Below are 25139 nucleotides of genomic sequence, written 5' to 3' on the forward strand. Positions count from 1 at the left end.
TAATTTTAGTGACCTCCGATCGGCGTAACCGGGTGTCATTACCACCAGCGTGAATAACAATCTTACTGTATTTAACCTTATCCTTAGCCAGTAGTTTCAGGTAGGATTTGATGTCGCCCGTTCTGGCCCCCGGCAAACATTTGACTATGGTCCCTGGTGTCTCTAATGCCACGTTTCTGACTATGGAGCTGCCAATCACCAGAGTGGGCTTCTCAGTGGGTGTGTCACTGAGTGGGGAAAACCGGTTAGAAACGTGAACGGGTTGGTGGTGACCAGTGGGCAGAGATCCACGACTACGCTTTCTGCGTACAGTTACCCAATCGCCTGGCTGCTCAGGCACTTTTGGAGGACAGCTACGTGGGGGGCCTACTTCAACAGCCTGAAGCCTGGATTCTAACTCTGACACCCTCGCCTCCAAAGCTACAAAAATACTACACTTATTACACATCCCATTATCACTAAAGGAGGCAGAGGAATAACTGAACATCTGACACAGAGAGCAGGAGAGAGGAGAGGAAGAAGGAAGAGTTGGAAAAGAGTCAAGGGAGGGAGAGAGAGAAGCCATAGCAATGCTAAGCTAGCGCTAGCCTAGGCTAGCTACTTCTTGCTATCAGAAATAAAACCGTGTGAAACTGACAAGTGCTCAGTAGAAAAGTGCAGCAGAAGGTGCTATGTTTTAAAGTAGTCACTTAGATACAGAGATATCACAGAGAAAATAACTTAACTTCAGATGGAGATCCTCTGAACAGCTGCACACTCAGTTGCACACTCAGTTAATCCAAACAGGAAGTGAACAGGTCCAAACAGGAAGCAATCAGTCTGTTTCTCTCTCAATCAGCGTTGGCTTTGAGGCGGGTTGAGGTGTGACGCAACGAGAAGCGCGACAGTTCAGTCTAAAGAACATGGCGGCTTCAGCCGATGAAACTAGCGTTAGCGTGGCTATCGAGCAAGTTTTATCGGAATTACAGAGTATTTCATCACTGAAAGAAGAGCAAAACACTGCTCTGGAGGCTTTTCTCAGAGGAAAAGATGTTTTTGCTCTTCTCCCGACTGGTTTCGGCAAGAGTAGCCTGGCTGTTAGTACGTCATATGCTTCGTTGATCTGATTGGTTTATTTGGCCCGTCTATCACCAACATAGGCCAATCAGCTAACCAGTATTTTCACCCCTTCCCAAAATTACTTCAACGGAAGATTTCCAGATGGATATGCGGAGTCAGGTTATCCCTAAACCTGCCTACTCCTCCATCTGAATGTTCTGTCCTGATGTGTAAATCCCAGCAGAGCTAATTGGCCGCTGCAGAGCCGGAATGCTGACACACGGGTCCAGCTGCTACCGCGGCGACAGGGGATTACTGCGGCCCTGTACCGTCCCATTCTTGCTCTCTACTCCGCATCCCTCCATCACTTTATTCACTCAATCAGCTGCTGACATGCAACCCCCATCCACCTCCCCCCACCATCAACACCATTCACATTAACAGGAAGGGTCAGCCATGTTTCTCTAGAACACCAGCTTACTGGCTATTTAAAATGACAGTAAATGCTTGAATGTGACTGAAGAACCTTTTTAGAGACGCTTTGAAATGAGCCGATTGAACTAAGAGGGTCAATACGAGGGTCAGAGGTCAGACTGCGGCTCTCAGAGAGCAGAGGGACACAAACGCATCAGATAACAGTGGCGTTTGTTAGCAGAAGGGATTTTATAAGCCACTGAGCGGAGAGACGGAGCGAACGGTCAACAGTGAGAAAGGCTCCAAGTTTGAAGACATTTCCCTTCCCATCCAGGAAGCTTTTTCAATTCAAAATGTCAGAAATAGCGTTGAGTTCCAGGCTTTATAGAGTGGACTAAAAACAAAGCCTTGTTTTTGTTTAGAAAACATTTAAATTGAACCGAACCAAAGGGTCCAACCCTTTGGAAAGGCTTTTTTAGTTAGCCTGCAATGCCCCATACCTGTCTACCCCAACCCCCACCCTAACATAGACAGGTATGGGGTTACAAGTTAAACTCCTCCCAACCAGGAAGTGGTGCATTTGTGCGTTAGCATTAGAAAAGACTTAGTTTCCCATCCAGAACTAAAGCAGCCTGACTTTTAAAGCAAGTTCCTACTAAAGTCATCACCAACGCTCAAAGCTTGATGTTCATCCTCTTATTTTGCTTCTTTTTTTTTTCTTTGGCGTCATAGAAAGAAATATTTCTACATTTTGGACTCTTTAAAATGCATTAAATAAGTAATTCTATGTTTGTTTCAGTAGAGTAGTCCTTCATGCACATAGGAGCTGCAGACGGAGCTTTCCTCACACACTGATCAATGATGGATTTCCTGAGCGTCCCACAGAGACGATGGGAGGAGGCAGCCTGCCGTCCTTGAAGCATCCCGCTAGCGTGGGGGCGACCCTGAAAGGAGGCGTCGGTGTTCTCTAATGAAATACAGTGGGGCAAAAAAGTATTTAGTCAGCCACCAATAGTTCAAGTTCTCCCACTTAAAAAGATGAGAGAGGCCAGTAATTTTCATCATAGATATACCTCAACTATGAGAGACAAAATGAGAAAAAATAATCCAGAAAATCACATTGTCTGATTTTTAAAGAATTTATTTGCAAAATATGGTGGAAAATAAGTATTTGGTCAATAACAAAAGTTCATCTCAATACTTTGTTATATACCCTTTGTTGGCAATGACAGAGATCAAACGTTTTCTGTAAGTCTTCACAAGGTTTTCACACACTGTTGCTGGTATTTTGGCCCATTCCTCCATGCAGATCTCCTCTAGAGCAGTGATGATCTGGGGCTGTCGCTGGGCAACACGGACTTTCAACTCCCTCCAAAGATTTTCTATGGGGTTGAGATCTGGAGACTGGCTAGGCCAATTCAGGACCTTGAAATGCTTCTTACGAAGCCACTCCTTCGTTACCCGAGCGGTGTGTTTGGGATCATTGTCATGCTGAAAGACCCAGCCACGTTTCATCTTCAATGCCTTTGGTGATGGAAGGAGGTTTTCACTCATAATTTGACGATACATGGCCCCATTCATTCTGTCCTTCACACGGATCAGTCGTCCTGGTCCCTTAGCAGAAAAACAGCCCCAAAGCATGATGTTTCCACCCCCATGCTTCACTGTAGGTATGGTGTTCTTTGGATGCAACTCAGCATTCTCTCTCCTCCAAACACGATGAGTGGAGTTTTTACCAAAAAGTTCTATTTTGGTTTCATCTGACCATATGATATTCTCCCAGTCATCGTCTGGATCATCCAAATGCTCTCTAGCAAACTTGAGACGGGCCTTGACATGTACTGGCTTAAGCAGGGGGACACGTCTGGCACTGCAGGATTTGAGTCCCTGGCGGCGTAGTGTGTTACTGATGGTAGCCTTTGTTACTTTGGTCCCAGCTCTCTGCAGGTCATTCACTAGGTCCCCCCGTGTGGTTCTGGGATTTTTACTCACCGTTCTTGTGATCATTTTGACCCCACGGGGTGAGATCTTGCGTGGAGCCCCAGATCGAGGAGGATTATCAGTGGTCTTGTATGTTTTCCATTTTCTAATAATGGATCCCACAGTTGATTTCTTCACACCAAGCTGTTTACCTATTGCAGATTCAGACTTCCCAGCCTGGTGCAGGTCTATCATTTTGTTTCGGGTGTCCTTTGACAGCTCTCTAGTTTTGGCCATGGTGGAGTTTAGAGTGTGACTGTTTGAGGTTGTGGACAGGTGTCTTTTATACTGATAACGGGTTCAAACAGGTGCCATTAATGAAGGTAACGAGTGGAGGACAGAGGAGCCTCTTACAGAAGAAGTTACAGGTCTGTGAGAGCCAGAAATCTTGCTTGTTTGTAACTGACCAAATACTTTTTTTCCACCATATTTTGCAAATAAATTCTTTAAAAATCAGACAATGGGATTTTCTGGATTTTTTTCTCTCATTTTGTCTCTCATAGTTGAGGTATATCTATGATGAAAATGACCGGCCTCTCTCATCTTTTTGAGTTGGAGAACTTGCACTATTGGTGGCTGACTAAATACTTTTTTGCCCCACTGTATGCCTCCAGCTCAGGGAGGAAAGGTGGACTGCTTCAGGACGGCAGGAGGAATCCAGCGGAGCTCTGGGAACCTTCGTGTTTGTCTAAATACTTCCTCACTCCCTTCCTTACTAGACTCCCCTTCCCATTATTCTTCCTTCCTTCCTCTAAACAGAGTTTTATGAGCAGCACAACCAGCCGCTATGCTACACAAAAATATTGTTTCTCTGTGCAAACTCTAAACATGCCCAGTTGATTAAATTATAACCTTTTAAACATGAATTGTGATCAGAGAGACGATGAGAATCTGCCTACAAAGCTTCACTGAGTCCCTCGTGGATTTAACCTGCCCTTTAGGGGGGGTACCTTATTTTATCCAGGCTGTTTCAAGGGTTTATTTATTTATTTTTTATCTTTCTGTTGGAGGATTTTAGAAAAGTAAGTTCTGACTTTTAAATTGCTGAATTTTTTAACCATTATATTTTGTCAGATTGAAGTTATTTTTGGGTTTATCTTTGTCTGAACATCCTAGAAAAAATGAAGTCCCAATACTTCGTTCATAGGATTTCCTCTGGATTGTTTTAGAAAGATTATTTTAACAAAAGAATAAAATAGAGTAGTTTATAGAGTATATGAAAAAGTTCAACCAGTAGTTTTAGAATTTAGACTTTTTTTTATTTTTTTTAGATTTTCCTATGAAATACTGTAAGATTTTTTGCTGTTTATTGTCTAAATGTATTTCTTTATCTTTCCATATTCCACATTTATTATTTTTTTTTTTACATCTTTTTAGATTTTATTTTCCAATTTTTTTTTTCTGAGTTTTTTTATTTAACAACAATATTATTTAAAAGATATATTCTCAGATTTTATCAAATGTTTTTTTTTTCCAGATTTATTTTTTGTTTACTTCCTTTTCCAGATTTTATTTTTCAAATATTTGTTTTCTGTCAGATTATTTCCAAACATAATTTAAAAAAACAAAGCAAAATTTCTTTAGTGGGTTTTTTTTTCCTTTAGATTTATTTTTTTCAAATGTATTTTTTTAGATTTTTGTTTTTAATATACTATATTTAAATCTTTTATTTTTTCAAATGCACCAAAAACTTTTATAATTAACTTCAGTGTGTTCGTAAAATGTTAGTGAAATACAGAATACTGTACTTTATAAAACAATGTTTGAATGAATCTTTTTTTCCTCAGTTTTATAGATGCTTATTTTTCTAGCTGCTGTATTTCTAGCTGTTCTTTGCAGCCAGTAAAGGATGCTAACTGTGATCTAAACGTGTGCATCCTGAGCCCTGAATCTCTGCAGAAATGTTGGTTTTATCCATAACTGTAAAATGATCGTTACCCTAACTGGAAGATGCTGTATAATAAATATGGGTCAAAGGTCATGGCTGAAGGAGCCCCAAGAGGTCAATCTGTTAGAACCCATAAATCTGGAGAAGGATGTTATTTATCAAGCGTAGCTGAATTTTTGTTTTTCTCCACCACCCACCCTGATAACTAAAGAGTGAACTTATTATTGGACCAATCAGCTGAGGGAAGAGTTTATATCCAAGTATAAAAACATCCTTTCCTTTTTTTCTGTCTTCCCCTGGACTTCCTGGCACAGACCACTGAGTCTGACCCGAAGCTGTTTATCAAAGTCAAGATTTAAAAAATGGTCGTTAATGAATTCCCTGAAAGCAGGAAGCAGACATGAACATGAGAGCTTCAGCCAAGCAGAGCTGGTTTGAGAAAACTGCAGCATGTTTTTGTTGAAGTCATCGGCTCAGTCGTATAACCTGGTAGAACTTTAACTGAGATTTGAAGGGACAAGGGTCAAAGGTCGGAGGCCGTTGCTATTCCCAGGAGGTGACAGAGAGCGTCTTAGAGAGCGGCAGGGCGTCCCAAAGCTCTCACTGGTGGCCAACGGCAGGGCGTCCCAAAGCTCTCACTGGGGGCCAACGGCAGGGCGTCCCAAAGCTCTCACTGGGGGCCAACGGCAGGGCGTCCCAAAGCTCTAACTGGGGGCCAACGGCAGGGCGTCCAAAAGCTCTAACTGGGGGCCAACGGCAGGGCGTCCCAAAGCTCTCACTGGTGGCCAACGGCAGGGCGTCCCAAAGCTCTCACTGGGGGCCAACGGCAGGGCGTCCAAAAGCTCTAACTGGGGGCCAACGGCAGGGCGTCCAAAAGCTCTAACTGGGGGCCAACGGCAGGGCGTCCAAAAGCTCTAACTGGGGGCCAACGGCAGGGCGTCCCAAAGCTCTCACTGGGCGCCAACGGCAGGGCGTCCAAAAGCTCTAACTGGGGGCCAACGGCAGGGCGTCCAAAAGCTCTAACTGGGGGCCAACGGCAGGGCGTCCAAAAGCTCTAACTGGGCGCCAACGGCAGGGCGTCCAAAAGCTCTAACTGGGGGCCAACGGCAGGGCGTCCCAAAGCTCTCACTGGGGGCCAACGGCAGGACGTCTCAAAGCTCTAACTAAGGGCCAATGGCAGGGCGGCCCGAAGCTCCAAGTGGGGGCCAACGGCAGGGCGTCCCAAAGCTCTCACTGGGGGCCAACGGCAGGGCGTCCCAAAGCTCTCACTGGGGGCCAACGGCAGGGCGTCCCAAAGCTCTCACTGGGGGCCAACGGCAGGGCGTCCCAAAGCTCTCACTGGGGGCCAACGGCAGGGCGTCCCGAAGCTCTAAGTGGGGGCCAACGGCAGGGCGTCCCAAAGCTCTAACTGGGGGCCAACGGCAGGACGTCTCAAAGCTCTAACTAAGGGCCAATGGCAGGGCATCCCAAAGCTCTCACTGGGGGCCAACGGCAGGGCGTCCAAAAGCTCTCACTGGGGGCCAACGTCAGGACGTCTCAAAGCTCTAACTAAGGGCCAATGGCAGGGCGTCCCAAAGCTCTAAGTGGGGGCCAACGGCAGGGCGTCCCAAAGCTCTAACTGGGGGCCAACGGCAGGACGTCTCAAAGCTCTAACTAAGGGCCAATGGCAGGGCGTCCCGAAGCTCTAAGTGGGGGCCAACGGAAGGGCGTCCCAAAGCTCTAACTGGGCGCCAACGGCAGGACGTCCCAAAGCTCTAACTAAGGGCCAATGGCAGGACGTCCCAAAGCTCTAACTGGGGGCCAATGGCAGGGCGTCCCAAAGCTCTAACTGGGGGCCAACAGCAGGGCGTCCCGAAGCTCTAACTGGGGGCCAACAGCAGGGCGTCCCGAAGCTCTAACTGGGGGCCAACAGCAGGGCGTCCCAAAGCTCTAACTGGGCGCCAATGGCAGGACGTCCCAAAGCTCTAACTAAGGGCCAATGGCAGGACGTCCCAAAGCTCTAACTGGGGGCCAATGGCAGGGCGTCCCAAATCTCTAACTGGGGGCCAACAGCAGGGCGTCCCAAATCTCTAACTGGGGGCCAACGGCAGGGCGTCCCGAAGCTCTAGGTGGGGGCCAACGGCAGGGCGTCCCGAAGCTCTCACTGGGGGCCAACGGCAGGACGTCTCAAAGCTTTAACTAAGGGCCAATGGCAGGGCGTCCCGAAGCTCTAAGTGGGGGCCAACGGCAGGGCGTCCCAAAGCTCTAACTAAGGGCCAATGGCAGGGCGTCCCAAAGCTCTAAGTGGGGGCCAACGGCAGGGCGTCCCAAAGTTCTAACTAGGGGCCAACGGCAGGGCATCCCAAAGCTCTAACTGGGGGCCAACAGCAGGGCGTCCTGAAGTTCTAACTGAGGGCCAACACTCCGACAGGCAGGCTGTCCTGACACGTTCAGCGTCTGAAACCAAAAACGACTAATCTAGCAACCTGAGGACCCCTTAGAACCAAAGGAAATACCTCACTCTATATTTATTCATATGTATGAAGTCATGTATTATATTGACTTTAAATTGCAGTTTTTTAAATAAAATGTTAGACTATTTTTTCATTTTTATTTAATTTTTACTCCACTCTATATTCATTCATTCATAATTAGAAAATTAAACATAATATTAATTTTTAAGTAAATTAGTTTAAAGTACTACTTTTCTAAAATAATTAAAAATAAAAAAAAAGAACAATGCCTTTTACCACTTAATGTTTTAGATCAGGGGTTCCAGACGCGAGGGTAGGGACCCCCAGGGGGTCAGAAAAAATTAATCATTGCAATGTGATCTCTGAGGTTAATAGAGGTTATCATAAACAACAGAAATATGAATCTCCCAGGAAATAATTGGCCGAATTTAGCTGTTCAGGGTAACTTTTGGGACAATATGGTCTAATAAAGAGTACATTTATATAGATGATTAAGCCAGAATTATTTGACATTTAAATATGATTTCCATACAACTTTAATATAAATTGGAATTAAGGGAAAATAATCAAGGTATCATCAGGTCTAACTTAAGATTTTCCTAAAGAAGCAGCATTTAGTGTCTGAAACATTCACACCTACAGGTGACAGCTTCTTCACACCTCTGGATTCAATGTAGCTAAACTGGTTCTGCTGACCCAGTTTAGCTTCCCAGGAATGTAGCTGTTTTTAATCCACATCTGGGTCCAAATAATCCAGCATTTGTCAAAGACTAACAAGGCCCAGTAGAAGTGGCTGTTAAGGGCCTGAAAGGCTCCAGGCTCTGGGCTGAGTAATGATTAACTGGAGCTGGATCTTATCCAGCAGCATGCAAAAGGCAGGCTGGCTTTTTTCTGAGCTGGGTTTTGCATGTTGGATTGGTTATGGAAGCCAGAAGCTGGTTATTCTGCATTTAGCACCCAGACCAGTTTCCATAGAAGCGTAAATAATAATGGGCACACAGTAGCCAAACCACAGCAGGTGCTGTTTGGTGCTGGAAAGTTGACTCAGGAGTAAAATTAGTCTCAGGACAGCAGAGTTGTGGACGCAGGAGTATCTGTTCTGGTGGAAGCTGGGGTTTTACTGGAAAAGGCCCAACAGTATGGAGAGAAATTTGGGGTGTATATTCGCTAAAGAAAAAAACTGAAAATTTAAAAATGTGTTTCAGAAAGAGAACTTTGTAACTCTTCTAAATAAAAACAAAAACGGTTAAGAGAGTTATCTATTTAGGACTAAAACAATCAGATAAATCGTAATTAATGGATTATTGAAATAATCATCAACTAATTAAGTAATTGATTAATCGTTAACTTGAGTACAGAGTAAGGATGCACGATATTGAGATTTTGGCCGATATCCGATATGCCGATATTTTAAAACTCATGTAGCCGATAACCGATATCGATACCGATGTTAAAGCTGGACAAAAATAAGTAGTCATTGAAAATAGCAGTTTTGTTATCCATTTCTGACACTTTGAAAAATAATATACTCAAATATATTTTCATATGCTGATATCAAATAAATTTTTAAAAACGCGGTATCGATCTATTTTACTAACAAAATCTCGTGAAATTTCATCGTTCTGTTACAAACTCTCGTGATATTTTGCAAATTCTTGTGAGATTTTGTTAGTAAAATAGATCAATACCGCGTCAATATACACTATATTGCCAAAAGTATTTGCTCACCCATCCAAATTATTGGAATCAGGTGTTCCAATCACTTCCATGGCCACAGGTGTATAAATTCAAGCACCTAGGCATGCAGACTGTTTTTACAAACATTTGTGAAAGAATGGGTCGCTCTCAGGAGCTCAGTGAATTCCAGCGTGGAACTGTGATAGGATGCCACCTGTGCAACAAATCCAGTCGTGAAATTTCCTCACTCCTAAATATTCCACAGTCAACTGTCAGCTGTATTATAAGAAAATGGAAGTGTTTGGGAACGACAGCAACTCAGCCACGAAGTGGTAGGCCACGTAAACTGACGGAGCGGGGTCAGCGGATGCTGAAGCGCATAGTGCGAAGAGGTCGCCAACTTTCTGCAGAGTCAATCACTACAGACCTCCAAACTTCATGTGGCCTTCAGATTAGCTCAAGAACAGTGCGCAGAGAGCTTCATGGAATGGGTTTCCATGGTCGAGCAGCTGCATCCAAGCCATACATCACCAAGTGCAATGCAAAGCGTCGGATGCGGTGGTGTAAAGCACGCCGCCACTGGACTCTAGAGCAGTGGAGACGCGTTCTCTGGAGTGACGAATCGCGCTTCTCCATCTGGCAATCTGATGGACGGGTCTGGGTTTGGCGGTTGCCAGGAGAACGGTACTTGTCTGACTGCATTGTGCCAAGTGTAAAGTTTGGTGGAGGGGGGATTATGGTGTGGGGTTGTTTTTCAGGAGCTGGGCTTGGCCCCTTAGTTCCAGTGAAAGGAACTCCGAATGCTTCAGCATACCAAGACATTTTGGACAATTCCATGCTCCCAACTTTGTGGGAACAGTTTGGAGCTGGCCCCTTCCTCTTCCAACATGACTGTGCACCAGTGCACAAAGCAAGGTCCATAAAGACATGGATGACAGAGTCTGGTGTGGATGAACTTGACTGGCCTGCACAGAGTCCTGACCTCAACCCGATAGAACACCTTTGGGATGAATTAGAGCGGAGACTGAGAGCCAGGCCTTCTCGTCCAACATCAGTGTGCGACCTCACAAATGCGCTTCTGGAAGAATGGTCAAAAATTCCCATAAACACACTCCGAAACCTTGTGGACAGCCTTCCCAGAAGAGTTGAAGCTGTTCTAGCTGCAAAGGGTGGACCGACGTCATATTGAACCCTATGGATTAGGAACGGGATGTCACTTAAGCTCATATGTGAGTCAAGGCAGGTGAGCAAATACTTTTGGCAATATAGTGTATCAACATATAAAAATATGGCCAAATTTTGTGAATTTTCGGGGGATTTCGTAGCATAACGATGACATATAGCAATATTTCATTAGTAACAGAGATTGATATGGTGTTTTTAAATGGCAATATATCAGCATATGAAGATATTGTGATATTTTAATGTATCAATATTTTTTCCCTCGTCTTTAGAAGTTTTTAAGTCTGTAAAAAAGTTTTTGAGTAAGAAGAAGAAGTATTTTTTTTTTTAGACTTTAGAAACTCAGAAGCTGATCAAATATCGGGTTAAATATCGGTGGGGTGGCCGATGTCCGATATTCAGTTTTAAGGCCGATACCGATAGGGGGCCCATTATATCGTGCATCCCTAGTACAGAGACTCTAAAACACGCCTTTACCTACGGGTGTAAATAATAATCGTTTTGTATCGATGCATCGATCCAAAAGCCGACGATCCGATGCATCGACACGTCCGCAAGATAATCGATGCATGTTTTATTTTCCTCCGGTCTATTTTTATCCATTTGCTCCTGGGTGTAATTCTCCCGTGCTGCGGTGGCGCTAAACCTATTTTGCCCTCCTTCATGGTTATACTCTTACAGCAGTGTGTTGCAGTGAGCTTGACACAGACATTTTTAAATTATGCTCAGTATTGAAGCGTGGTCTGAGCTACACGCTGTTGGTCTAGATACGGCCGAGGCGGTGAGGAAGTGGGGACGAGTTTAGTCCGACGACGGAGGGACATGAGGGCCAAAAAGAGCGGAGATTCAGCTGGAAAAAGGGTCCCAGCTTTCTCGTGCACCTCGCTCTTCTAGCGGGTCAAACTTCACGAGTTGTTTTCCGCAATTTCGGTCATAAAAACAAAACAAGCCGGCCTCCTGTCTGCTGCACTGTTTGCGGTCAGCTACAATCTGGGAGAGGTGCAGCGGAGCGTCTCTCAAGGCGGTGACGTCGACACTCTGTAGCCTTCTTCTTCTTTTTTTTAATGGCGGTTGACAACTTATAGGTGCATTACCGCCACCTTCCAGAATGGAGTATGGACCAGACAAACTATTATATTCTCCCTAAAATACCCGTTCTTCTTAGAAAATTAAAAATACTACCAAAAACTACATCCCCAGATTACCTTTGAAACAATTCCCTTATATCTAGTTTATTTTTATTCCTGTCTAACTCTCTACGCAACATCTCTCTTTCCTGAGTATATTTATTACATTCTAAAAAAATATGTTGGACAGTTTCTCTGGAGCCGAGGTATTGCATTGAACTCATTACATTGATTTTGTGCAGAGTGACCCACTTAGAGCAGTAACTATACCATAATAGTAAAAAAATATATAAACATTTTGCATTTTAGATTTAAAAAAATGTTTGTCATCAATATGCTACACCCAGAACTCCTCAAGTGGAGTTTAACCTGGTGTAATTAGTAAAAAAAATCTGATTATTAATTGATTAATCGAAAAAATTATTGACAGATAAATTAATTTGCAAAATAAGAATTAGTTGAAGCCCTAAATCTATTATGCATATGTAAACATTGATCCAATATATTTAGTTTGCCAATTTTCACATTTTATTTGCCAAATGTAATTTTTGTAATAAACATGTTTCACATTTTTTCTTTCAGCTTTTGTTATTTGCTCTATTTTTTCTTTTATATTTTCTCAGGTATTTTTTCCTGATTTCATTTTCAAAATGTTTTTCTTATTATGAAAAAAAAAGTCATTTATCTTATATAATCTTTCCAGAGTTTTGTCCAATCATATATTTTTTAAGTTCTTGTACATTTTTTAATGTACATTTTGGGGTCAAAGACTGAGTTCTACCATTTGCAGTCCCTTTGAATCCCATTTTAAAGATTTTTCCCTTCATTTCTAGTTGATCTGTTCGTGGACCAATAGAAATGAGTCTGCTCTGGTTGGACATTAGCAACAGCCCTCCTATTGGTCCGCGAACAGACCACCCAGAGGTTTTAGTAAAAATCTCTAAAACAAGATTTTAAAAGAAAACAATCGGTAAAACTCCGTCACCCAAAAATTGGAAAAAACATAATTAACAAAAAAAATTAAATACACAACCTGAGAGAGATCTGTAATTTAGAAAATAAAAACAAAAACAGCAGAAAACGTTAATATCATTGAATTCTTTTGTAAACATTACAAATTACTCTAAAATGTGTTTTCTTTCAATTATAAGTTTTTAAAAGTTCCCTTTTGAGTCACAATTTCTGTTGTTTGTAACATAGTCCATGCCTTTGATAATATTGGACCAAATGTCTCTACATACAGCAGTGGGTTCAAATCAGGAGAGGAAAAAGTGGTTGATCGTTTCCACACAGTTTTAAGGTGACTTAGTTCCATTCGACCAGTAAAATCTAACCAGCCTCCCAGTCTCTGCTGAAGAAAAGCATTTCCGCATCATCATGCAGCCAACACCATGCTTTAAATGGGTGGGGTTGCAGGTGAGATTTCACCTTGTTGTTGCTTAGCTCTGACTCCCTGCAGTCATGCCTGTTGGTGGATATGTGGGTGATGCAGATGCAGCTTTCTCTGACTGTAAGCTGAGCTTTTTTTGGTCTCCATGATGCTTAAATTTGAATGTTTTCCAGGAACCTTCTCATCTTTCTCTGATTAATGTACCAACTTGTTTCAGTTTATTAGAATAAAAAAAAAAAAAAAAAAAAAAAAGGACTATAAAGCAGCCTTAGAAAATATCCTGCAGTAGCATCGCATCAGCCGATAGCCAAACCTTTCAAAATAAGAGCCAGAAGCAGGCGAAGCAATGACATAAGGTGCCTAAAGCAGGGCAGACGGGTTTAATCCAGCATTTCCAGGGGTTTGTCACCAAAGGAAGCGCCGAAGGTTCTGACCCGGACTTACAGCAAAGTTAGCATCGCTCAGGGATGGACTGGATCAGCTCCATAATGAATTCACTGCCTCACATCAGATTCTGATGTGAGGCAGACTCTGATTTCCTACTCTGTAATCTGCCGGGTGGAGGATTGGGGAGGGGGGGGGGGGGGGGGGGGGGTAATCTGGAGTGAGGAGGGGAGGAGAGAGGGGGACAATCCTCTCTGCTGTAATTCCTCTTTAGATCAATTCCTCCAGATGAGGAGGGCGCTGACGTCCTGCAGGTGGAAAGCAGCCAAACCACAGGCAGAGCTGAATAACGCAGAATAAACAAAGATCTGATTTTTCTCTGCAGAAAGAGAAAAATTACCTTTATACCTCTCTGCCAGGGTGGCATGGCATGGGTGTTACATGAGTTTAAAAAATATATTTCATGCAAACAGCTCATGTCAGGCAATCAGAAAACTGCTTGTTCAAAATCTAACCTGAGCCTCAGAACAGCAGCCAGGCTTTTGTTGGACCCATTTAATTAAGATTTTACCCAAGAGTATAATTTTCCCCCTATTGCATCCAAACAAATCAGATTTTATTGGTGCAAACACCTACAAAACTGATAGATTTAAACTTCATCCAAAAAAAAAAAAAAAAAAAAACAACCTACATTTAATCGCTGCACTCATTACATACGATGAGTTCATATTTCAATCCATAAAATATCTAAAAAGCATGTCTGATGTTTTCTTTCCATTCAGATGATCACCAATTTACAATGAATGTGAAAAAGACAATAAACGTACCAGATAGATTATACACGCTATACACTCACCGGCCACTTTATTAGGTACCCCATGCTAGTAACGGGTTGGACCCACTTTTGTCTTCAGAACTGCCTCAGTTCTTCGTGGCATAGATTCAACAAGGTGCTGGAAGCATTCCTCAGGGAGTTTGGTCCATATTGACATGATGGCATCACACAGTTGCCGCAGATTTGTCGGCTGCACATCCATGATGCGAATCTCCCGTTCCACCACATCCCAAAGATGCTCTATTGGATTGAGATCTGGTGACTGTGGAGGCCATTTGAGTACAGTGAACTCATTGTCATGTTCAAGAAACCAGTCTGAGATGATTCCAGCTTTATGACATGGCGCATTATCCTGCTGAAAGTAGCCATCAGAAGTTGGGTACATTGTGGTCATAAAGGGATGGACATGGTCAGCAACAATACTCAGGTAGGCTGTGGCGTTGCAACGATGCTCAATTGGTACCAAGGGGCCCAAAGAGTGCCAAGAAAATATTCCCCACACCATGACACCACCACCACCAGCCTGAACCGTTGATACAAGGCAGGAGGGATCCATGCCTTCATGTTGTAGACGCCAAATTCTGACCCTACCATCCGAATGTCGCAGCAGAAATCGAGACTCGTCAGACCAGGCAACGTTTTTCCAATCTTCTATTGTCCAATTTCGATGAGCTTGTGCAAATTGTAGCCTCAGTTTCCTGTTCTTAGCTGAAAGGAGTGGCACCCGGTGTGGTCTTCTGCTGCTGTAGCCCATCTGCCTCAAAGTTCGACGTACTGTGCGTTCAGAGATGCTCTTCTGCCCACCTTGGTTGTAACGGGTAGAGGTGGGTATTGGCAAAGAAGTCACGATTCGATTCGAATCACGATTCACTAGCCACGATGCGATTCTATCACAATGCATCACGATACTTGAAATATTGGGATATTTTCACTGAACACTGTAAGAAAAAGATCCAGCCCTTACCAGTGGCTGACTGGCTGTGTGTGATCTGGATCGTGTCTTCAATTGATACATAACTGAAAGCAACTGAATTCATACATAGCTGTATTTATTGAAACGACTTTTGGAGGTGTTTCCATGAAAACAAATACTGGACAGAAATATTACTATTACTGGCGTGGACACACTAACAAAAAGATCTTAGGATTCATCAAACTTAAAATAACAAAATAAGGATAATCAGAGCCGTTTACATGGCCCCAGTGGTCCTTTAAACCAATGAAATGAAAACATTCAAATGTGAGACATTTCCCCTTTTGCAAATTACGTGCTTCATATCAATTTCGTTTTTACCTTCTTTGTTTTTAAAGCCAAAATGCATCCAAGCATCTGACTTGAAATGTGATGGAGCTGGGGGGCTAATTTTCTCAGTCTCCTCCATATTTTGTTTACGAATGACTCGTCTCAGTATCCAACGGCCGGACATGCTTGTGACACAAAGCAGCAGGCGTCAACACATCCGCAGCGACATCTGCTGGACTGGAAGTTGTATTCCACTTGGTTTGATTGATGTGCGCCAACCATTAATGTATTTTATTTGTTCATTTTTTTTTTTATAATCGATTCTTGCCTTCAAGAATCGATTCAGTAGATCACAAAAATTAGAATCACGATGCATCGATTTGACGATTATTTTGCACACCCTTAGTAACGGGTGGTTATTTGAGTCACTGTTGCCCTTCTATCAGCTCGAACCAGTCTGGCCATTCTCCTCTGACCTCTGGCATGAACAAGGCATTTCCGCCCACAGAACTGGCGCTCACTGGATGTTTTTTCTTTTTCGGACCATTCTCTGTAAACCCTAGAGATGGTTGTGCGTGAAAATCCCAGTAGATCAGCAGTTTCTGAAATACTCAGACCAGCCCTTCTGGCACCAACAATCATGCCACGTTCAAAGTCACTCAAATCACCTTTCTTCCCCATACTGATGCTCGGTTTGAACTGCAGGAGATTGTCTTGACCATGTCTACATGCCTAAATGCACTGAGTTGCCGCCATGTGATTGGCTGCTTAGAAATTAAGTGTTAACGAGCAGTTGGACAGGTGTACCTAATAAAGTGGCCGGTGAGTGTATGTAATATATAATATATTTAAAATACTGCTAATAAAACTTAAGTTATAAGAGTTATTTTCTTCCTACTATTCGGATAATTTATATAAAAAAAAAAGACTTTCTGTTGCATTATTCAGCTGCTTAGGTGCTTCTAGACAGGGACCCGTTCTACAGGGTCAGCGCTCCTGTAGAACGGGTCCTGGCCCCTTTTAAGGCCCCTGACCGACAGCAAACACTACAAAAACGAAAACAAGTCATTTCTACTAGAAATAAGTTTGCTTTCTCTTGATTTGGGAAGGTAGCTGAGACAATTTATCAATGGAACAAGATAAGACAAAAAACTAAAAAACAAGTGGATAATATACGTTTATCTTGTAAAATACTCACAGATCATCTTAAATCTGGGAAGTTTAAGGATAAATGCACTGGATTTAAGACGTTTTTACTTTTGGGCTTCAGTTTTTGCAGAGTAATACACATTTCCAATGATGATTTACGCTGACAGGTAACAGCACTGCTAAAAGCCTCCATCAAACCACGTCCAACAATCCTAGATTAACAACCTGCTTGTTTTAAGAATATACAACATGTCAACTGTCTGACTGCAAAGGCAGATTATTATTCCACTTATTTTCAGAAGAATCCCCTCAAAACAAGATTAATCATCTAACATAACCTGCTTGCCTAGTTTATCATTCCCAAAACAAGACATAATTTACTTTTTAGTTAGTTGGTTAGTGGACCAATTTAATATTTCACTGCTACAATTCACTTTATCCAGTATTTACAGATTACAGTCACCTTGAAGCTTCAGCCATATTAGCATCGATCAAAGTTTTCATCCGTTAGATCAGAAGTCTGCAACCTTGGCTCTGTAGGTTTTTTTTAATCTGTGCTTCCATTAAAAAGCTAATTTAGCAGATGACCACACCTCGTCAGACCAGCATACCTATAGTCAACCTGCATGCAGAAGGCGTCATATTTGCGTTAATCCCTTTAGTTTTGTACAATTACACACTTTAAAATACCTCGACAGGTGTGTATCCCTTCATTCATCTACAAAAAACACAATTTAAGGTCAGATCGCCATACGCTTAAAAAAAAAGAAACACCAAAAAGTAAGTCGTTAAGTTGCTTTTTTGTACATGACTAAAGGGACACATGCCCATGAGTAGTTTGGGGGCATGGGATCAGAGATTGCATGAATGATTGAAAACTAAATTTGACTTTTTAAAATCTAACACCAAAAATGGCCAGAAGATGATAAAAGTGCATCTATATCTACAACTAGCATGGACCACGTTTCTTTTGATGTCCAGTTTTGCTGCTAAGCGTTCGTGGAGCACAGCGTGCAGAAGCAAGCGCCTGGTTGACCTAACTTCCTGCACCAGCTGCTAAATGGCTCGCCATCTCACCCTGTCTCCTGCAGCCATGCCCAGCGCCATTTATTTTTCAGACCTTTATCTAAGGTCGTGACATCTTCCCCGGAGTCCATGAACTGCCTTATAGGGGAGAGGGGGGTAAAGTGAGACGTTTTTTACATTTGCTCCCCTCCAAGTGAGCTAAAATGATATATCAATTAAATTTACACATTTCCCATTAATTAAGGATGTTTCCTTGTTATTGTAATTATCAGAATGTATTCAGGATGAAGGGCAGTGAAAATATGATGTTTTTAAAAAAAGTGGTCTTGTGGCTCACTTTACCCCAGCTTAGGGGTAAAATGAGACAGACCAGAGAAGTCAATGGGGTAAAGTGAACCAACTAGGGGTAAACTGATCCACTTACCTTTTCCACTCTGAAAGTACTATAACAACATATGTTGTAACAGGTTAGAATCCTGACAGATTGTCTGACAACCTCACATCCCAGAACAAATGCCAGATTAGTAAAATAACCATTGGAATTGGTCTATGAAGCAAATTTTTTCCTACAACACTTGAAAGTAATTCTAAACAAAATCAAATACAACATAATGCAATTCAAAATGTTTTATTAATATTCAAATGAGAGGTATGAATCACCTTGCTGCAACTCAACTCCTACACTACAAAATATCCCTTTTTTATATGTATATAAAAGTCTTAATATAAAAACACAGTCTCGGGGTCAGAACACAGGACCTTTAGAGCCAGCTAGAACAGCCTGGGACTCAACAGGACTAAATCCACAATCAGAGCATTCTCTACAAATACAGTAGGCCTCTACAACTACTCCACATTCCAGCCCTGAAGATTGCAGGGAAAGATGAAGAGTTGTTCTCTACGTGTGGTCCCTCCACGCCTCTTAGGTTGAGGCAGCTTCTTCACCACATCTGCTTTGGGAACATGTGCCACATCTTTTTCCTTAATAGCAAATGTGGGTCTCTCCCACACTTTTGTGTTTCCCTGAATTTTTCTAAGGAATTGGATAAGAATTTCATCATCTTCAACTTTTTCGACCATTCCAATATACCGGAGGTTCCTGTGTTTGGTTGTAAAGTTAATCATGACAAAGTCACCCCCAGACAGATCTTTGTTTCCTGGATCACTTCTTTCATCCTCAGAGCTCTCTTCTTCATTATCAAATGGGACAGGGACATCACTCTCCTCAGAGCTGCTAACTACGATTTTCCTTTTGGTTGCTTTCTTATTCGGTTTTCCCTTTTCTTTGCCATTTTAATTTTTATAGTTTTTTTTCTTTTGTCTTTCTTTATAAGCATCTTCAATTGCCTGCTTCTCAGTTATGATGGCTGTCTTCACACGCTTTCGTTTGGTTTGTGTTCTGGGTGGACATTTGGGAAGTGGTAGTATTTCACGAGGAGACACATATCCAGTTCGGCTGGGAACACGTGGCACATCTGAATCAGCGGGCGAGGCACATCCATGTGGACCATGCACAGTGGAATGATAAGCATCAGCGGGTAAATTATCTGCAGCTGGTGGTTCGTCTGCAGGTGGATCATCTGCAGGGGGTGGACTATCAAGATCATCTGCAGGGGGTGGACCATCCAGATCATCTGCATTGGCAGGCTGCAGCTCAGGATTTGGCAGGTGTGACACCATGGATGGTGCAAACGCTTCATCAGGGAAAATGTCTTGGTTATATGGAAAAATCCCAGTGGACCTAAATCCAGAAGTGATGTTGCGTGGTGTCACTGCTGACATGAAAGCTTCATTCACAAGTCCTGCAGTCTGGTAGATAGAGACTGTTTTGTCTGGGTTAGACCTCATCCACTCATCAAGAGCATGGCTGTATTGGGTCTTGAACGGACCATACACGGTCACGTCGAGAGGCTGCATGCGATGGGATGTGTGGGGTGGGAGAGTGAGCAGAACAATTCCGTTGCTCTTGGACATTTCTATTGCCTTAAGTGAGATGTGAGCTTTTAGATTACCCAGGATTAGCAGCATGGGACGATCAGGGGTGCAGTTAGTGTGCTGTATCAGGTGATCAAGGAACGCAGGCCAGATGTCTTCATTCATCCATCCCGTTCTGGTGGCGGTACCTTTGGCTCCTGGAGGTGCTCCTGTCATGAAGCAATCCTTAAACTTGACTCTGGGGAAGACAAACATGGGAGGTATGGCATTCCCAGCATTCTTTATGAATCTTAAAAGGCTTGACTTGTCAATATTTCTGTCCCTTTGGAGCTGCTCTTAGAGACTTCTTTCCTTCCTTGACCTAAGCGGCTGTGCTCTCCATCTCCTCGAGGGGTGTTTTGCCCCAGGTTGTCTTCCTGGTGTAATTCCTTGGCATGATGGCTTTTCTACAATGTTTATGACATTTGAAATAAAAATGTACCATTACATATTAATTAATATGTAATTAATAGTAATATTACATTACATATGCAATGTAATAGTACATTAAATATGTTTACAACTAAACTTCACCCGTGCCTCATGGTGGGGGTAAAGTAAGACACTGTATCACTTTACCCCACAGCATTTGTCTCAATTTACCCCACCTCCACCATTTTTGAAAAAATTACCTTTCTTAGCAATTCAGGCTAACCTTCAGCTAGCATCATCACATGGTTTTATATGTTGGTAGTTCATCAACAGGTATGATATAAGTTTTTCTACTTGAATCAGTTTGCTTTGGCACAACAGTTGATTAAGTTGACAGCAAGAAAATTTACTTTTATATGCAAAAAAAACATTTTGTTGGAAAAAACATGCTTACCTCAGCAAAATGAGCTTCTCTCCTTTATGGCAAATGGGAAATGGGAGGAGCTTGGAATCAAAATGGTCACATGGGCATAAATGTGTTCTGTTGCCTAGATACACGTTGTCTCACATTACCCGGTGTCTCACTTTACCTCACTCTCCCCTACCAACTTCATGGAATTTCTGTTCTCTCCATCGTCCTTCTCTCCAAACATAGGTTTATTTTATTTATTTTTAACACACCTCTCCGTTGAATGAAGCCGTAAACGGAGCAAGGTGACTCTCCGTGTAGAACTTCAGCACTGAACAACAATCTATCTGGCGACTTGAGCAAGAAGCGAGAGGAGCTTTCCTAAGACCCGCCCCCTTCTTCTTCTGATTGGCTAATACTGTTAGTTTCAGAGCGCTCCTTTGCTACCATTGGCTGACAAACGCAAGAGGGATTTTGATTGTCTTTTTGAATTTATTTACCATCAATTTATTTTCGAGTGATTTTCTTTTTACCAATGGGCAATCGCTATGAGCCGGAAATCCGACCTGGGGCCGGAATACTGTAATCCCTGTTTAAGTTAATTTTTTGTACAAAACTAAAGTGATAAACTAAAGAGATAAGCTAAAGGGATAAAGGGGCATGCTGCCCCAATGGGGGCATGCTGCTCTGACAGAACAGCAGCACTGTTCAGTGCAGTAGGTGTGTGTGTGGGGGGGGGGGGCTCCCCAGGGCGCCATTCATGCAGGAACCGCTACTGTAAATCAGAAACCACAAATGTTGCAGAAACACTTCATCAATACAACAGATCTACGTTAAACACATGTGTTTTTATTTCAGAGTTTTCTCTCATATTAACCTTAAAGAAAGCTGCTTCCACAGAGGAGCTTCCAACTAGCATAACTTTGCTCTCTAAGCTAACTTCTCTGGGATGCTTTTAATGACGTGGGGAATTACAGCTTCACCTACAACGTGAGCACCGTTACTCTCTTTATCCGCACAGAAAAAGGAAGTGAGAGGATAAAAACACAAAAATTTAAAGGCGACCATTTTTATGCTAAAAATCGCCCATCAGCTCGAGGATAGCCGCCCTGTGTCTTGGCGCAGCGCCGATTGGAAAGTAAAAGTTTCCGTGTAGCACCTGAACGCAGCACTAACCAGCACCCATCCACGGCCGCTGGGATGCACGCTGAGAGCCCAAATCACCGTCATTTCACTGCTGCAAACACCGACACGCGAGGGGGGGTTCGCCTCCCCGCGAGAAACAGCGCGTGCTCACGGCCACGAGTGGGTAGAGCAGAGTTATTATATTTGAGCTGAACTCACCGTTAGTTGAATGTTTTCTGACAGCTTTGTTAGGAAGTCCCCGGAGCGTCGCTGTCACTGCTGTGGTTCCGCCCACCCCAAAGCCTGCGCTCTCTCTGCAGGCCGTACACGCACTCAGCCCCTCCCCGGAAACGCTCACACAGCCAATCACAGACCTCGCTCGCTGATTTGCACCGGTTTCATCCAATCAGATGCTTCTGTTGTCCTGACTGACCATGCCGCTGTCCAGAGGCAGCTCCTCAGCCATGAGTCACTTCTTCCTTTTTGTTGGATGTACTTTTGACAGACACTCTCCGCACACAATGGAGAACTTTGATTCCTTTTACGGCACCGATTCGGTCCAATAGCCGAGAGGAACGACTTTAGGGCCGAGGAACACGTCCTAAAACCCGCCCTGACGTAGGAATGTCAACCGGGTTGAAGGGAATTAACATCCAGGGCTAAAACACAGCGACAGTCTGGTACAACATGGCAGACTAATATAAACACAAAGATTTATTGAAAAATACTGAATTAAAACAGCGCTGTTCGCTGTTTTATCATGTGAATAAAAACACAAATCCGAATTTCAAGTGAAAAGGATAATTATTTACACTGCTAGCTTTGAAATGCTTATAGAATAACAGGAAAAAACACATTAAAAGTTTCAGAATATTCATCAGATTGGTTTTAAACCAGTGTTATACTGACATCTAGTGGTGGGACATGTAAAAAGCACAGCCCAGTGTCCCAGGATGAGACAGCATAACACACATCTAGCTCAAAATGTCAACCAGCCAGTGGCGGCTGGTGAAAAATATTTTTGGTGGGGCTGATATAGCCTAGTGTATGTCTCCAACTAACCCGGAATAAGAATTCAAATAAACAATTGGACAATACATACAATTTAACAGTAATGATTTAATTTACTATATAATAACAGTAACAGTGATGATTTGGGTCACTGTGACGGGGTTCTTTGGCCTCCAAGAATCCAGTCTCAGTCGGGTTACCGGTGTTGGTGATTTATTGAGCTCAAAAACTCAAAACAGGGTGGAAAAGAAACTAAACATATACAAGATCCTCTGGGCCTCAGCCTCCCTCCAGTTACCAGCAATGGAACAAAGAAACAGAAAACAAAAATTGCCGCTTTTCTTCCCACAGCCCTCATTAAATAGTTTAAGCCCCTCACCTCAGGCTCTCTTATTTCTGATTTCTTCTCATTAATCAGTTTTGTCCATATATTACCTCCACAAACAATTGATGTACAAAAACAAATAATTTTTACAACTTAATTCTTTTACACAGATTCATTGACTTATTCAATTACACCAAACTGGGTTTGAACCCAGCAAAGACGCAGCCAGACTGAAGATGACAAGTCCCCGCATAAACACGTACACACCCACACCCCCCACATACCCACACACACACACACACACACACACACACACACACACACACACACGGCTAACCCCACTGAAATATTAAGTGTGCATCCTCAATACGCCAGCAGGTAACCAGGAACAGCTTGTGTGTTTTAAGTTAATAGAGCTACTGGGCTCAGCGCGAGTGTATTGGTCCTCACAAACACAGTATAACAGGAATGTGTGTGTGGCGCGCAAAGTTAGAGAGGTTGTTTTAAGCGACGAGGTGGATTCGTCACAGTCACAATAACCATGAAATGAAATGTTCATATCATACAACAGGGATGTTCTTCTGGCAAACGGGTAGATAAATAAGGATCTCACCGAATTTGGTGGAAGCTGCATCTCGCTCGTTACATTCGCCATCTTCCCTCTAATTGTCTGCACCTGCGCTTGGGTTCAGAAGAGAAGCCTGTAAAAGCGCAGTATTTTCAGCGCCCCAATACCATAAAGTTCCGAGACGCTGATTGGCCATTAAATTCACCTAGCAATAGTACATGATTGACAGATTCTCTGCAAATGTGGGTCAGTCTGATCACAGCCCCCAGAACAGAGACGGTAGGAGTCTGTCTGTGGAAATCCACAAATTAATGACAGTAGATAGGGAAATGTAGTTTATATAATTTGTTTTGCTTATAGTTACACAGTCTAGAGAGTAAAACAGACATTTATGAGTTAATTTCTAAAAATATATTTTACGTTTCTCTCTTCTTATCAGGGAGGGCGGTGCCCCAGCGCCCCCTATGGGCCGGCCGCCACTGCAACCAGCCACCTCAATGGAGCTGCATAGCTGAGGAAAAACTTTAAGAAACAACTTTATAATTAAGTAGAAACAGGGGAATATGAGTCAGAGTCACAACTGGTTGCTTTTCCTCCAATAACTGAAGTTTTAATTCACATCAAAAGGAATTTGTAACAGAACTAAAACCTTTTAACAGCACTTTATATAAACACGAAACTACATCTTTTTTAGTTCTTTTATACGAGTTTATGACGCAACTTTATTAACATTATAAAAGTGTCCACTTATTTAGTTAAATAGTTCTTCATCTTGTTAGGATAATTCTCATTGAAGATGTGTGAGTTTATTAGACCCTGGTATTAGCTGCCTGTTGCGCGTCAGAACTGATGTTTTAATCTAATTAAGACAATTCCTCTGTCTGGATATACAGTTATAATCTTCATTCTGTATGTGGCCAAGATTTGGGAATTTAATGAGAGCGGCGTCCTTCAGCTAAGAACAAAGTAATATTTTGATAAGGCTGCAGCCATGGATGTCTAATCGTCTGCTAATGTGTTTGATGTAAAATAAGATGATGTGGCAGATATGAGATGTATAAAATGCATTTAACTATTAATCGTGGCCTCTTCCTGAGAGGTGAGCAGCTGCCTTCTGTCCATTCTAAGCAATTTCTCTGATCTGAGTAAGATTACAATTTCTATCTAATTCTGTTGTCATGTCTCCTGGTTATTTAATACCTGCAAGTTATGAAGTGTTATTTAAAGAGTTTGTGCCGAGTGCATCGCAGGAGAAAGAACCAGAGAGATAGAGCATCAGGGTGCATACACAGAGAGCATACACTCACCTGCCACTTTATTAGGTACACATGTCCAACTGCTCGTTAACACTTAATTTCTAAGCAGCCAATCACATGGCAGTAACTCAGTGCATTTAGGCATGTAGACATGGTCAAGACAATCTCCTGCAGTTCAAAGCGAGCATCAGTATGGGGAAGAAAGGTGATTTGAGTGACTTTGAACGTGGCATGATTGTTGGTGCCAGAAGCGCTGGTCTGAGTATTTCAGAAACTGCTGATCTACTGGGATTTTCACGCACAACCATCTCTA

General features: G+C 42.7%; 1 protein-coding gene across 8 annotated transcripts in view; it reads right to left on the reverse strand.

Annotated features, from left to right (window-relative positions):
• The window catches only part of LOC119799535 (microtubule-associated protein 4-like), a 153030-nt gene extending 130982 nt beyond the window's left edge, over positions 1-22048 (reverse strand). For 7 of the 8 annotated variants that reach the window (XM_038309474.1, XM_038309480.1, XM_038309476.1 and 4 more), the window contains exon 1: positions 21886-22033. The gene's annotated coding sequence lies outside the window, so the exon portion shown is untranslated. Of the gene's footprint in view, positions 1-21885 lie in introns of all 8 variants that reach the window. The other variant, XM_038309481.1, reaches the window with a different exon arrangement.
• Between the last annotated feature and the right edge of the window lie 3091 nt (positions 22049-25139).

This window comes from Cyprinodon tularosa, unplaced genomic scaffold, assembly GCF_016077235.1.
Source record: "Cyprinodon tularosa strain WSP-4 unplaced genomic scaffold, ASM1607723v1 ctg660, whole genome shotgun sequence".
Lineage (NCBI taxonomy): Eukaryota > Metazoa > Chordata > Actinopteri > Cyprinodontiformes > Cyprinodontidae > Cyprinodon > Cyprinodon tularosa.